Source organism: Dryas octopetala, chromosome 8 (assembly GCF_963921425.1).
Source record: "Dryas octopetala chromosome 8, drDryOcto1.1, whole genome shotgun sequence".
NCBI lineage: Eukaryota > Viridiplantae > Streptophyta > Magnoliopsida > Rosales > Rosaceae > Dryas > Dryas octopetala.
Window position 1 is genome coordinate 16,698,822 of NC_141373.1, and position 14,362 is coordinate 16,713,183.

Genomic DNA, 14,362 nt, shown 5'->3' on the forward strand with positions numbered 1-14,362 from the left:
GTGTCCATTGGTTGGAGGTTAGGTTGAGAAGTGACATTTTCTGTTGCCTTTTTCTTGGACGTTGATCTCGTAGTACGCTTAACCATGTTTACTAACCTGTAGGTGGGATAACGCACAATAATTCAAAATAATTAGAAGTATGCTTTTTATTTTATAACAAAAATGAATCAATATATAGAATAAAAAATCTGAAACAAAAGACCAATGCAACAAGTTTACTTACTGCTCTGAACATTAAAAGCTAGGAAAGAAATATGAAATAAAAGAAACATCACATATATATATATATAGAAGAAATATGAAATGAAAGAAACATCATGTTTCATTGATAATCTAAGTACATATATTCCACAAAGATACCATCACAATCCCCCCTCACATAACTAACTTGCTCACTACATTCATCAATATTCATCTCAATTTCATTTGGAGTGGGAACTACATCTACATTCTCATCATACTTTTCCAACTCATAGAAACCTCTCGATGGTGCCTTTAATAGGATATACCAGTTAAAAGAATCATGTTCTCTTGAATAAAAAACTTGCTTCGCTTGAGATGAAAGGATAAATAGATCTCTCACAAATTGACTTTGACCTTGGTGTAGGTTAACAAGGGTAAATCCATCTTCAACCTTAACACCATTACCAACATTTGCCCAATGATACTTAAAGATCGGAACATAACATGAGTGGTAATCTAATAAAATTATCAGTTAGTATCCCATAATAGGTAACCATATCAGATACTTGTGCAGCATCTTTTGCGCTTGCCCTACACATGCTAATTGCTTCAATGGAAACACCACTGTTTTGAGTTGACAACTCAACATCTATTGTATGAAACCGCTGCCCATTGATCATATATCCAGTGAAGGACAATGCCCCATTTCTTGGCCCATATGCAAGCAATTTTAATAACTCTGAATGATTACTTGAATCAATAGGAATCTGTCAAAAAAAAAAAAAATCAAACTGAGTCAAAGATATAATTCATTTTATATGTTGTAGCTGAGAACATTTGATCTTCTAGATAGCGTGTCACCTTTTTCTTTAACCATGATGCAAATTTTTCAGTGTGTCTCTTCCAAAGTAAGCTAGAATTTTTTTGAAGACTTTTGTTAGATTGCTTTAACTCCTCTTTATGCATCCTATAGTATAATGCAAAAATAAGTGAGTTAACTTAAATCTCTAGTTAGAAATTCTACAATTTTATGAGTGATTTACTTACTCTAAGAATGGTTCCACATTTGATGTATTGAATAGCACACAGCGGTGAGCAATTTCTAACAATTCATCACTTAATGTAATCTGTCTTTTCCCAGAAATTGGACGACCTTCAAGAATTACCTCATTCCCAAAATCAGAATTTTGTACTTCTTGAACATCAACTTCAATTGAGTGCTGTAGAAACTCACTACAAAATGCCATGCATTCATCTGCAAGATAGCATTCTGCAATGCACCCCTCAGGTCGTGCACGGTTCTTTACATATCCCTTGAATATTTTCATATGTCTGGAAGCATAAAACCATTATATTAAAACATGTACAACTTCTAAAATGAATGATTAAGTACAAAAAATTGATATATGTGTTCCTAACCTCTCAAAGGGATACATCCAACGGTAGTGGACTGGTCCACACAATCGTACTTCTCTTCCTAAATGAATGGGCAGGTGAATCATGATATCAAAAAATGAAGGAGGAAAAAACCTTTCAAGCAAGCATAAGGTTTCAACCACCTCACTCTCAACTGATATCATTTTTTCCCTATCAATAACACGCTGACAGATTTTGTTGAAGAATGCACTCATTTTCATTATTGCATTTCTTGGCCCTTGTGGCAGCAATCCTTTTACTGGTACAGCCAACAGTTGTTGCATAAGAACATGATAATCATGAGACTTGAGGCCCATAATCTTGCATTCCTCTACTGATATACAATTCCCAATGTTAGAGCTATAACCATCAGGTACCTTCAAGTCAAATAACCTTTTGCAAAATGTCTTTTTCTCAGCCTTTGATAATGTATGTGGAGCTTGATGAGTGTGCATTTTGCATCACTTTATGATACTAATTCCTTAACCTAGAGTGTTAGAACTCGATATTTTGTGTTTCTAGTCTTGTTTTTGTGTTTTCAGGTCAAATGAAGCAGAAATGAGAAAAAGAAGCAAATGGAGCCATTTTGGGGCATTTCCTGGTCAAACCAGGAAAACGAGTGAAATCCTGGTCAAACCATGAAAAGTGCAGAAATCCTAGTCAAATGAGGATTCCTAGTCACACTAGGAAACATCAAGTCCAGAACCATCATTGCGGAGCCAGAAATGTGAAATCCTGATTCGAACAGGAAATCCTGGTTGAACTAGGAAACCTAACCCAACTAGGGAAAGGAGTCCTAGTGACACTAGGAGACCCCAGGGGCAATATGGTCATTACGAGAAGTCGAAATGGATAAGGAATCTCTCATTTTCAAGGAATCCTAGTTGCACCAGGAAATGTTTTTCAAGGTTCCAGAAGCTTCCAGAAGGTGGTGGACATCCATGGAAATGAATGGGGGAAGAAATGAATTTGAATTCAAATGGAAATGAGGGGCAAAATGGGAAGTCAAAAGTGGAGGGCCCATGGGCCCTAGGGATGCCGAACCAAGTGGGCCATGCATGCACATGCATGGGCCCAAACCCTAGCAGCCCAAAAGCCATACGCAAGGAGGAAGAAGGCAGCCCATGCATGCGCATGCATGCCATGCAAACCCTAGCAAGACAAGGGGCCATGCGCAAGCCCAAGATGGAAGCCCATGGAGTAAAACCCTAGCCCATCTTGTGCAAGTAACTGAAGCCCAACATGGAAGCTCAACATGCAAGCCCAAAGCCCAAGGCTACCAGCCCATGCGCCAAGGAGGGACCCTAGCTAGGCTAGGCGTGAGCCACTTAAGCCCAAAGGGGGAAGCCCAACACGCAAGGCCTAGTTCAGCTAGCCCTAGCTGAAGCCGCAAGCAACTAGGAAAGGGAAACCCTAGCAGCCGCAAGCTTCAGCCTCCTTGCCTCTCAAGGAATGTTCCCCTATTTAAACCCCCTTCATTCAGGACCTTTGAGCACTTCTGGCACCTACACACTCCAGCCGAAAAATTCCTTTCTCTTCTCCTAGTTTTATTTTTCTGTTTTAGGTTTTTAGTTTCAACTTCTATTTCTTGTAAGGTGAGCCGAATTCAGAGAGAGACTTAGAGAGAGGGTGGCGTGACAAGTGAGAGGGAAGGACCAGCCTGCTGCCGCAAGCCATAGCTCACCTTGCCGTGAGTTCCTCCTGCTTGCTAGGTGCCTCCTTCTTCCTCTCTCCTTGCCGCAGCCCCCATGTGTTTGCACCTCTGATTTTTGCTTTCTTTTTCCTTCTAGTTTCTATTTCTATTGATGGATTGTGCCTCTGAATTTATTTAATTAATTTGCTGGATTTATTTAGTTTGTCTCTTTATTACCTTTAGTGCATGGTTCTGATTTTAGTTAGTTGTTTATGTTTATGCAATTTAATTTATTGCAATCTAAGTTAGTTGTTTAGTTGTTCCTTTAATTTTATATTTCTGATTTCAATTCGTGTAAGCCTTTAAATTCATTAACTTTGCGTTTCTGATTTCCTTTTGCAAGCATGAATTGGGATTTTATTTATTGGTTGCTGTTTTTTTTTTATTTGTTTTATTTAATTATGTAGGTTAGTTATTTTATCTTGCATGTTAGTCGTAGGTCGATTAATGGATTCGTATGCTTTAACAAATCGTTTATCCGTCTCTTGGTCTGTTAGTTTGATGTTTGCGCGTATTAAATTTCCACTATCTATTAGAACCCCCGTCACTAGTTGTTTGCATCCTTTGACTGGCCACCTTAGGGTAATTGCATCTAGTTTATCTGTTAGGTTTAGCTGTGAAATAGTCAAAGACACTAAACCACAAGTAACAAGGGAATAAGGGATTATTCTTGGTAGTGGGGTTGGGCGACCTCTATAAGGAAATAGTCAAAGCTTATATGTTGTGCATGTTTGACGTTCTCATAAAACTTAATGACTCCTGCATGGGTAACAGCTGCCTTAGCTTGAACTAGGGAACATGTAGGTTAACTAGCTAAGGAAGGCCCAAGAAGCTCTTAGTTTATGCATTAGGAGAACAATGGCGAGAAAGTAACTAGCCAAACCTTTTTAGCTGTCAAACTTTAATATGTTGTGTTCAAATTAACTGTCATTAGCCTTGGATGGTTATTGCATGCTTATCTGTTTTGAAACTGAAAACTTAACATTGCAAGATAGAATAATGGGTGTGTGCGTGTGGTGGTGTGTGCGTGTGTTCCATCTTTCCAAAACCCCCCATTTAGTTATTCTAGTGATTAATTGCATTGATTTACTGTATATTAACCATTCCCTATGGGATCGACCTCGTGCTTGTACGCTTTGCTACTGATGCGATTCGTGCACTTGCGAGTAAACTTAGAATGAGGTAATTGTTTATTTTGTTCTAAGAAAACACATCAACAAGTTTTTGGCGCCGTTGCCGGGGAATGGTGTCTAATATCAATGAATTGGTGTAATTAGTCGTTAGAATTAGGTTATATTAGTTAGATTTCAGTTTTTGTTAATTTTTAGTTTTAAATAAATGCCATGCCTTTATATGCATTCTTTCTACTGATTGTGTGTTTTCTCTTGATTAGGTGTGTTTTATGAACCATGAGCTTGTTGCTAGGTTGGAGAGGCTCAAGAACGAAGCTTTAGGTGCATCACAAGTCAGCCCGCAACCTAGTGCATCAGATTCGATAGTGAAGAGACTGAGGGTGTCGACATGGCTGAAGCAAATGAGATGGTGCCGCAGCCCCTGAGCCACTTTTCAGCGCCTTCGCTGCCCACTCAACCATCGTGCATTCGGTATGCCACCATAGCCACTGATTTCGAAATCAAGAGTGGTCAGATTCACTTGTTGAATGGGGAAGATCCGATCCACTTTTTGAAGGAGTTTTCCGGGGTTTGTGAAGCCGCACAATTGAGGGGCCTGAATGCTGATCAGTACCGTTTGAGGATGTTCCCTTTTGCGCTTAAGGACAAGGCAAAGAGGTGGTTGTATTCGCTGCCCAGTGGTTCCATTTCGACATAGGATGACCTTTCGAGCAAGTTTTTGAACAAGTTCTATTCCATTTCCAAGACAAATTCGATTCGGAAGGAAATCCTTGGATTTGTGCAGAAAGCGGACGAGCCATTCCATGAGACTTGGGACAGATTCAATGAGTTACTTACTAGCTGCCCACACCATAACCTATCTCCTTGGTATGTGATTTGTTGTTTTTATCAGGGATTATTGGAGAGAGACCAAGCCAAGGTGGATTCGGCATGTGGTGGTGCATTTATGTCAAAAACGAAGGATGAGGCTACAGAATTGTTTGAGTCGCTTTCTTTGAGTTCTCAACAATGGGATTCCAATCGTGCAAGAGGAGGACCAAAGAGAGGGTTATATGAGGTAGCTGATGTGCCGAACACCATGGAGGGACAGATTTTGGAAATCAAGACTATGGTGCAGAAGTTATCTTTGGCTCAAGAGAAGATGATGAGTGCGCAAGCACAAGGGGGTGACGTGGAACAAGTGAACCAGGTTGGGAGCTATCCTAGGGTGCCGTATGACCCATACTCCAACACTTACAACCCTGGATGGAAGAACAACCCGAATTTCAGGTGGAGCAACAACAATGGACAGCAAGCTAGTGGGAGCACCAACAAGCCGTATGTGCACCCTAATGCCGAGAGGTCTAGTTTGGAGGACAAGATTGCTCAGATTGCTCAAAGCACCACTTCCCTTGCCCAAAGCACCAATGCCTTCATGAACCGTACCGAGCAGCAGATGCAAGCCAATTCGAAGGCTATTGCACACTTGGAGAGTCAAATGGGTCAGATTGCCACTACTTTGGGTCAGAGAGAGAAGGGGAAGTTGCCAAGTCAGCCCATCGTCAACCCGAAGAATGAGGAGCATGTAAATGCTATTTTGAGGACTACTCCAAGAAAGAGAGTTAGAGTGGTTAAGACTAAGGAGGTGATTGAGATCATGGATAGTGAGGAAGAGAAGGATCCAGAAATGATAGAGGAGAAATCTGATACACGTGTGATTCCCCTCATTCCGGACATCGACATCACCAAATTTCCAGCAACCATGAGGGAGTTGAAGTCTATTGAGAAGAAGGTTGAGGAGCAAGGGCATAGTCACAACGTTCCTAGGGAGATTTGTGGTTATCTCTTTGCATCTTTTCCAAGCAAGAAGAAGGATCCGGGCTCGTTAGTCATACCATGCAGCATAGGGGAGCATAAGATCGCCAATGCCTTAGTTGACAATGGCTCAGCTATCAATGTCATGCCGCTGGTTGTGTTCGAGAGGCTTGGATTTAAGGAGGCTGATTTGCAACCATTTGATGTGGACATTCGCTTCGCCAACTCTTCAGCCCAAAAAGCTTGTGGTATGCTTGTGGATGTTTTGGTTAAATGTCGTAAATTACTAATCCCCTCTGATTTCATAGTGCTAGATGTGCCGAGAATTCCGGGCAACGTCTCTATTATTCTTGGGAGACCATTTTTGTGCACCTCTAACATGGAGTACAAAGCATTGGAGAGCACCATGAAGATTCGGTACTACACCAAGCAAGAGGTGTATTTGCTCACTTCCGAGATGCCAGAAAACGAGGAGATCACTTTTTATGGAGAGGAGAAGTCAGAGATGGAGAGCTTCTTCAGTTCGTTCCTAGGGAGTGCCGAGAGTAGTAATGGCAAAAAGAGGAAGAGGAAAAGACGCAAGTAAAGGAGATGGCAATGTCAGGCTGAAGACAGAAAAACAAGCGCTTATTGGGAGGCAACCCAAGTTTTTGTTTCGAATAATGGAGGAGGAGTCATTGAGGACCAAGGAGGCCGCGCCTACCCTTGGAGTGTCCACGCTTGCGTACGCAAGTAAACAGTTTCTTTATTTCGCTTCATAAGACAATTTTTCATTTTGGTGTGTTTATTTGGTTTTGGATGTTTGCAATTTCCCGTTTCGCTTATTTTGATCATTCTTGCATTTATTTCATATACATTGAGGGCAATGTATCATTTAAGTGTGGGGGGAAGGGCAATTGTCATTTGTTAGTGTTTTTAGGTTAGAACAAGTGTTTAGAGTGTTTTAAGTGTTTTTGAGTGTTTTTAGAAAAAAAGAAAAAAAAATTTTTGTTTTTAGTGTTTTTAGGTGTTTTTAGGTTAGGAAAAAACTTTTTCTTTTGTTTTTAAACTTAGGGTGTCAAAACCCACATCAAAATGCACGTTTTCGTTAGATCTCATTCACCTTAGTGATGGATGTGATTCTTTAGAAGTGTGCGACATTGTTTTAAAAACAAAAAGTTTTTAAGTCATTTTGGTTGTTTCAGGTCGTTTTGAGTCCCCAACTAATTGATTTGAGTGTGCATGATTGTTATGAGCATGTTTTAGTATTGTGTGTATATTTGGTGTTCTTTTCATTCTAATAGTGTTCCATAACATATCTTGCAATTCTATGTCATTTGGCCTTGTTGATATGAATTTAGGTTGTGATTAGCATTACTAATGACTATATGCATAATAGAGTAGACTTGCATGACCTAAGTGAGCTTTTGAGCCCTGTTCTTCAATTCTTGAGTGTTGCGCGCCACTCTGATTCTATCATTGTCATTTAAGTCGTTGTTTTGATCTCATTGTCTTTCATTTGGTCATTTGCTTGGAATATGCATAATCTTGGATCAATGAGCTAGAACTCTTTTCTTGTGTACACAAAGCATGTCGTATTTGCATAACTCTTGAGAAATGAATTTAGGCCCTGTTTGTGTACCCCATAGCCTGAAAGCCTACCCAATACATTTTTATCCTTAGTTACCCATTTTGAGCCTTTTAAGCCGTTTTCTTTGTTACCCCATACCAAACCCTAAGTTTGGGGGTGCTACACCCCTTTTACCCGTTTTACCCTTTTTATGGTATTGCAAGTTGTTTATATGTTGATTGAGGTGAAAAAGAAGTGAAAATGCATAGCTTGTACAAAAATGTGTCATAAAAGTATGTATACCGTGCCCAAAGAAAAGAAAAAGAAAAGAAATCAAAGAAAAGAGATGGGACGGTTTCAAAAGAAAAAAAAAAAAAAAGTGAGCAAAAAGAGTTCAAATTGAGCTATGAAGTGCAAAGAAGCAAAGTGTACCTCAGAATGTTCTACTGATGCTTGCAATTCCATGAAATTAGCCCTTTGTGTTTCCTTTTCATTTCAATACCCTATCCTAGCCTAAGCCTTCATTATAACCCTATTAAAAGCCCTAGCTGATCTCAAGAGGTGTGTATTATACTTATGTGGAGTCTATTTAAGAAGGGAGCCTATGGCTATTGCTTCTATTTCAAGCATTTGTATTCCTTTCATGAGATCAGTATTTCTTTCAAAAATGTGCCTTTATTTCATGTACATATGTGAGCTAATTGTTTTTGTTACATATTTCCTCTCATATATACTTTTGAGTGCACATATCAACCCAATTCTTGAGTGTTTATCATTGAGAGTATGCCATAGTGGGGATTGGAGTTGAATCTATTATGTATGTATTGATTTAGTCTTGTTTGTCTAATACTTGGATTTGTGTCAAGGATGGCCTATATGACAATAGAGGAGCGTGGTATGTTATTTGAAATGTTATTAGAATTTGAAGAATACAATTTATATGCCTTGCTTTCTTATGTGATTAATCGTTGTGCGCATGAATTCAGTTGTTGGGATGTTGGAGTCAGTCTTGAGTCTTTTCTTTCCTTTATTTGCTCGAAGACTAGCAAAATCTAAGTTTGGGGGTGTGATGAGTGTGCATTTTGCATCACTTTATGATACTAATTCCTTAACCTAGAGTGTTAGAACTCGATATTTTGTGTTTCTTGTCTTGTTTTTGTGTTTTCAGGTCAAATGAAGCAGAAATGAGAAAAAGAAGCAAATGGAGCCATTTTGGGGCATTTCCTGGTCAAACCAGGAAAACGAGTGAAATCCTGGTCAAACCAGGAAAAGTGCAGAAATCCTAGTCAAATGAGGATTCCTAGTCACACTAGGAAACATCAAGTCCAGAACCATCATTGCGGAGCCAGAAATGTGAAATCCTGATTCGAACAGGAAATCCTGGTTGAACTAGGAAACCTAACCCAACTAGGGAAAGGAGTCCTAGTGACACTAGGAGACCCCAGGGGCAATATGGTCATTACGAGAAGTCGAAATGGATAAGGAATCTCTCATTTTCAAGGAATCCTAGTTGCACCAGGAAATGTTTTTCAAGGTTCCAGAAGCTTCCAGAAGGTGGTGGACATCCATGGAAATGAATGGGGGAAGAAATGAATTTGAATTCAAATGGAAATGAGGGGCAAAATGGGAAGTCAAAAGTGGAGGGCCCATGGGCCCTAGGGATGCCGAACCAAGTGGGCCATGCATGCACATGCATGGGCCCAAACCCTAGCAGCCCAAAAGCCATACGCAAGGAAGAAGAAGGCAGCCCATGCATGCGCATGCATGCCATGCAAACCCTTGCAAGACAAGGGGCCATGCGCAAGCCCAACGTGACAAGCCCAAGATGGAAGCCCATGGAGTAAAACCCTAGCCCATCTTGTGCAAGTAACTGAAGCCCAACATGGAAGCTCAACATGCAAGCCCAAAGCCCAAGGCTACCAGCCCATGCGCCAAGGAGGGACCCTAGCTAGGCTAGGCGTGAGCCACTTAAGCCCAAAGGGGGAAGCCCAACACGCAAGGCCTAGTTCAGCTAGCCCTAGCTGAAGCCGCAAGCAACTAGGAAAGGGAAACCCTAGCAGCCGCAAGCTTCAGCCTCCTTGCCTCTCAAGGAATGTTCCCCTATTTAAACCCCCTTCATTCAGGACCTTTGAGCACTTCTGGCACCTACACACTCCAGCCGAAAAATTCCTTTCTCTTCTCCTAGTTTTATTTTTCTGTTTTAGGTTTTTAGTTTCAACTTCTATTTCTTGTAAGGTGAGCCGAATTCAGAGAGAGACTTAGAGAGAGGGTGGCGTGACAAGTGAGAGGGAAGGACCAGCCTGCTGCCGCAAGCCATAGCTCACCTTGCCGTGAGTTCCTTCTGCTTGCTAGGTGCCTCCTTCTTCCTCTCTCCTTGCCGCAGCCCCCATGTGTTTGCACCTCTGATTTTTGCTTTCTTTTTCCTTCTAGTTTCTATTTCTATTGATGGATTGTGCCTCTGAATTTATTTAATTAATTTGCTGGATTTATTTAGTTTGTCTCTTTATTACCTTTAGTGCATGGTTCTGATTTTAGTTAGTTGTTTATGTTTATGCAATTTAATTTATGCAATCTAAGTTAGTTGTTTAGTTGTTCCTTTAATTTTATATTTCTGATTTCAATTCGTGTAAGCCTTTAAATTCATTAACTTTGCGTTTCTGATTTCCTTTTGCAAGCATGAATTGGGATTTTATTTATTGGTTGCTGTTTTGTTTTTATTTGTTTTATTTAATTATGTAGGTTAGTTATTTTATCTTGCATGTTAGTCGTAGGTCGATTAATGGATTCGTATGCTTTAACAAATCGTTTATCCGTCTCTTGGTCTGTTAGTTTGATGTTTGCGCGTATTAAATTTCCACTATCTATTAGAACCCCCGTCACTAGTTGTTTGCATCCTTTGACTGGCCACCTTAGGGTAATTGCATCTAGTTTATCTGTTAGGTTTAGCTGTGAAATAGTCAAAGACACTAAACCACAAGTAACAAGGGAATAAGGGATTATTCTTGGTAGTGGGGCTGGGCGACCTCTATAAGGAAATAGTCAAAGCTTATATGTTGTGCATGTTTGACGTTCTCATAAAACTTAATGACTCCTGCATGGGTAACAGCTGCCTTAGTTTGAACTAGGGAACATGTAGGTTAACTAGCTAAGGAAGGCCCAAGAAGCTCTTAGTTTATGCATTAGGAGAACAATGGCGAGAAAGTAACTAGCCAAACCTTTTTAGCTGTCAAACTTTAACATGTTGTGTTCAAATTAACTGTCATTAGCCTTGGATGGTTATTGCATGCTTATCTGTTTTGAAACTGAAAACTTAACATTGCAAGATAGAATAATGGGTGTGTGCGTGTGGTGGTGTGTGCGTGTGTTCCATCTTTCCAAAACCCCCCATTTAGTTATTCTAGTGATTAATTGCATTGATTTACTGTATATTAACCATTCCCTATGGGATCGACCTCGTGCTTGTACGCTTTGCTACTGATGCGATTCGTGCACTTGCGAGTAAATTTAGAATGAGGTAATTGTTTATTTTGTTCTAAGAAAACACATCAACAGAGCTGGAGGAAGGTATGTCCTTGTTCCTCGATCTTCTGCATATAGGTCCTTCCTAATTCCCATATCTTCTAAATCCTTACGAGCATTGAGTCCATCTTTTGATTTCCCATTAATATCCAAAAGTGTGCCTATTATGCTTTCACAAAAGTTTTTCTCTACATGCATTACATCCAAATTATGGTGTAATGGCAATTCCTGTTAGGAGCATAAAAATTATGAGTTTAGAGTTTTTATATACTATTAAATTCTTAATAAAATAAATTTTAGAGTTAAAGGATATAAAATACTCACCTCCCAGTATGGTAAATCAAAAAAGATTGACCTCTTCTTCCACATCTCTTCCCCATTTTGGTCTTCTCTTTTTCGTTTTCTCTTATCAGCTTTTCCCCAAACATTCACAAAATCTTTAAGAGCAAGAGAAATATTTCTACTTGTCATGATTCTAGGATTTCTTCCATTTTCTTCCTTGCCATTGAACCATGACTTATTTTTCCTAAACGGGTGTGATGGAGGTAGAAATCTCCTATGACCCATGTATACACCCTTCCTACTATACTTTAGCCACTGGTAATGAGTATTTTTACCACATATAGAACATGCTGTACTACCCTTTGTCGTACATCTAGCAAGATTTCCATATGCTGGAAAATCATTTACTGTCCACATCAAAATTGCTCTTAAATTGAAGATCGTTTTACTGAATGCATCATAAACATTCACTCCAATATCCCACAAATGTTGCAAATCTTCTATAAATGGCTGTAACTATACATCGATGTCATTTCCAGGTTGCTTTGAACCAGGAATCAATAATGTTAACATAATGTTCTCTTTTTTCATGCATAATCCAGGTGGCAAGTTGTATGTAACGAGCATTACTGGCCAACAACTATATGGTTTGCCGAAATTGGAAAATGGATTGAAGCCATTTGTAGAAAGACCAAGCCTAAGGTTGCGTGGATCAGCTGAAAATGATGGCCATTTATCATCAACCAAGTCCCAAGATACAGAATCAGCTGGGTGACGCATCTTCCCATCATTGCTTTTATGATTGAAATGCCACCTTAGATCTTCTGCCATTCTTTGAGACCTAAACATCCTTCTAAATCTAGGAATGATAGAAAAATATCTCAAAACTTTAGCTGGCACACCCTTTTTAATCTTCTTTGTAAGCTTGTCAACCTTCCATCTTGAAGAATCACATTTTCGGCAATTGTCCATGTTCTCATACTGTTTTCTAAAGAGACAACAATCGTTCTTGCAAGCGTGAATCTTTTCATAGCCTAGATCGAATGCATTTAGAAATTTTTTTACCTAGTACAAGGACTTGAGAAGCACATTCGACATTGGTAACATGTCATGCATAATCTCTAGAAGGCCAGTGAAACTCTTATCGGTCCATCCACTTACAGATTTGTGTTTGTATAAATTTACAATGGCCGATAACTTTGTGTAATTTGTACAACTAGGGTATAGAGGGGTTTCTGCATCTTCTAATTGTTCAATGAAATCATCATCCCTTCTTTCTTCAACAGGCTCTATATAGTCTTTATCATGCAAGTAGGCTGCTCTATATAATTCATATGCCTCATTCATGTCCATTTCTTCAACTCCCTCATCTGTAATTGGCTTTTCCCCATGATGAAACCAATTTGTGTATGTGAGATCCATTCCCTTTATCACCAAATGCTCAAAAATAGTATAAGAAAAATGATGACTTAAGTTCCGGCAATTTTTGCAAGGGCATAGATGTAACGACCCGACCCAAATTTTTCACTAGAAATTTAAATTTTTATTTAACTATGTTTTGAAGAGGTTTATAAAAGATGTTGGATTTTATTTTAAAGATTTTAAGATTTATTTGGAAAATAAAAAGGGTTTTGATTTATTTTTGTTTTAATTTAAGCTTGACCCAAAATTTGACTTTTAAAATAAAAGGGCTTTTGATTTTGACTTCGGGTCCGTTGGATAAGTTTCGAACTAACGATTTCATAGACACGCGGCACGCGCCAATCCGAGTTATAGTTTGAAAGATATAGGCGTTTAAAGTGAGGGGCAATGTTGTAAATTTATAAAAGTGGGTTTTAAAAATCAGATTTCCTCTCTCTCTAGATTTTTCCACAACTCTCTCTCTCTCTCTAGAACTTTCTCTCTCCCTTTTTATTTCTCTCTCTCTCTCTCCCGCACTCCCTCACTTCTCCCTCTCTCTCCCCGAGCTCACTCTCCTCCTCCCTCTCCTCTCTCGGGCGCGGCCGGCTCCGGCCATTGTTCCGGCAACCAGAGGCTGGCGACGAGTCCCTCTCGTCGTCACCGACCCCACAGACCCCCCCCCCCCAGATTTCGAAAGACTTAGAAGTGCTTTTGACAGGTTTTGAAATTTTGGGTTAGTCCATTTTCAGGGGAGGTTCTGCCGAATTTTCGGTAGGATTTTCCTTGATTTTGGATTCCCGCAGGACCTCTCCGGGTTTCAGGGTAAAATCCGGGGGCGGTCCTGTCAACTTGGTATCACAGCATTAGGTTTGAATTCTTGAAGACTTCGCACCTCGTGTGCATCCTTCGATGTATGGAAAGGTTTTCCTCAGCTAATATGGATATGCCTCCTCGACGTGGCCGACCTCAAGAAGTTTGTGGTAGGTTATGGGGGTATAGTTTATTCGAATAACGTGAGTGTTACGATTACGGTACGTCTGTATTTCAGCCTTGACTCGTGCACTTCAAGGATAAATTTTGATTAGTACTTAAGGAGTTGAGATCGTGGAGAAGTACTTAGGTGTTTGAGTTTAGTAATAATTTTTCGAGGTTATGAGCAGAGGGTATTTAGAGTACTATTGGATACATTTAGAGATCAGAGGGTCAATCAGAGTTGCGCAGCGGAAGCGTGGTGAGACTTACACAAATCACCCCGACACGTGATCAACAAAAGGATTAGCGAGGAAATGAAGACAACTTGGGCAAGAATTCAGATTTTCTTCGATTAAGCCAAAGGGTTAATTATATCGGTTACAATTACTGATAACACAAGTTGAGAATTTACAAGTGAAG

General features: G+C 39.8%; 1 pseudogene; it reads right to left on the bottom strand.

The window, feature by feature from the left end:
• Positions 1–322: 322 nt before the first annotated feature.
• LOC147277673 (uncharacterized) lies at positions 323–13,069 on the bottom strand (annotated as a pseudogene).
• Positions 13,070–14,362: the final 1,293 nt, after the last annotated feature.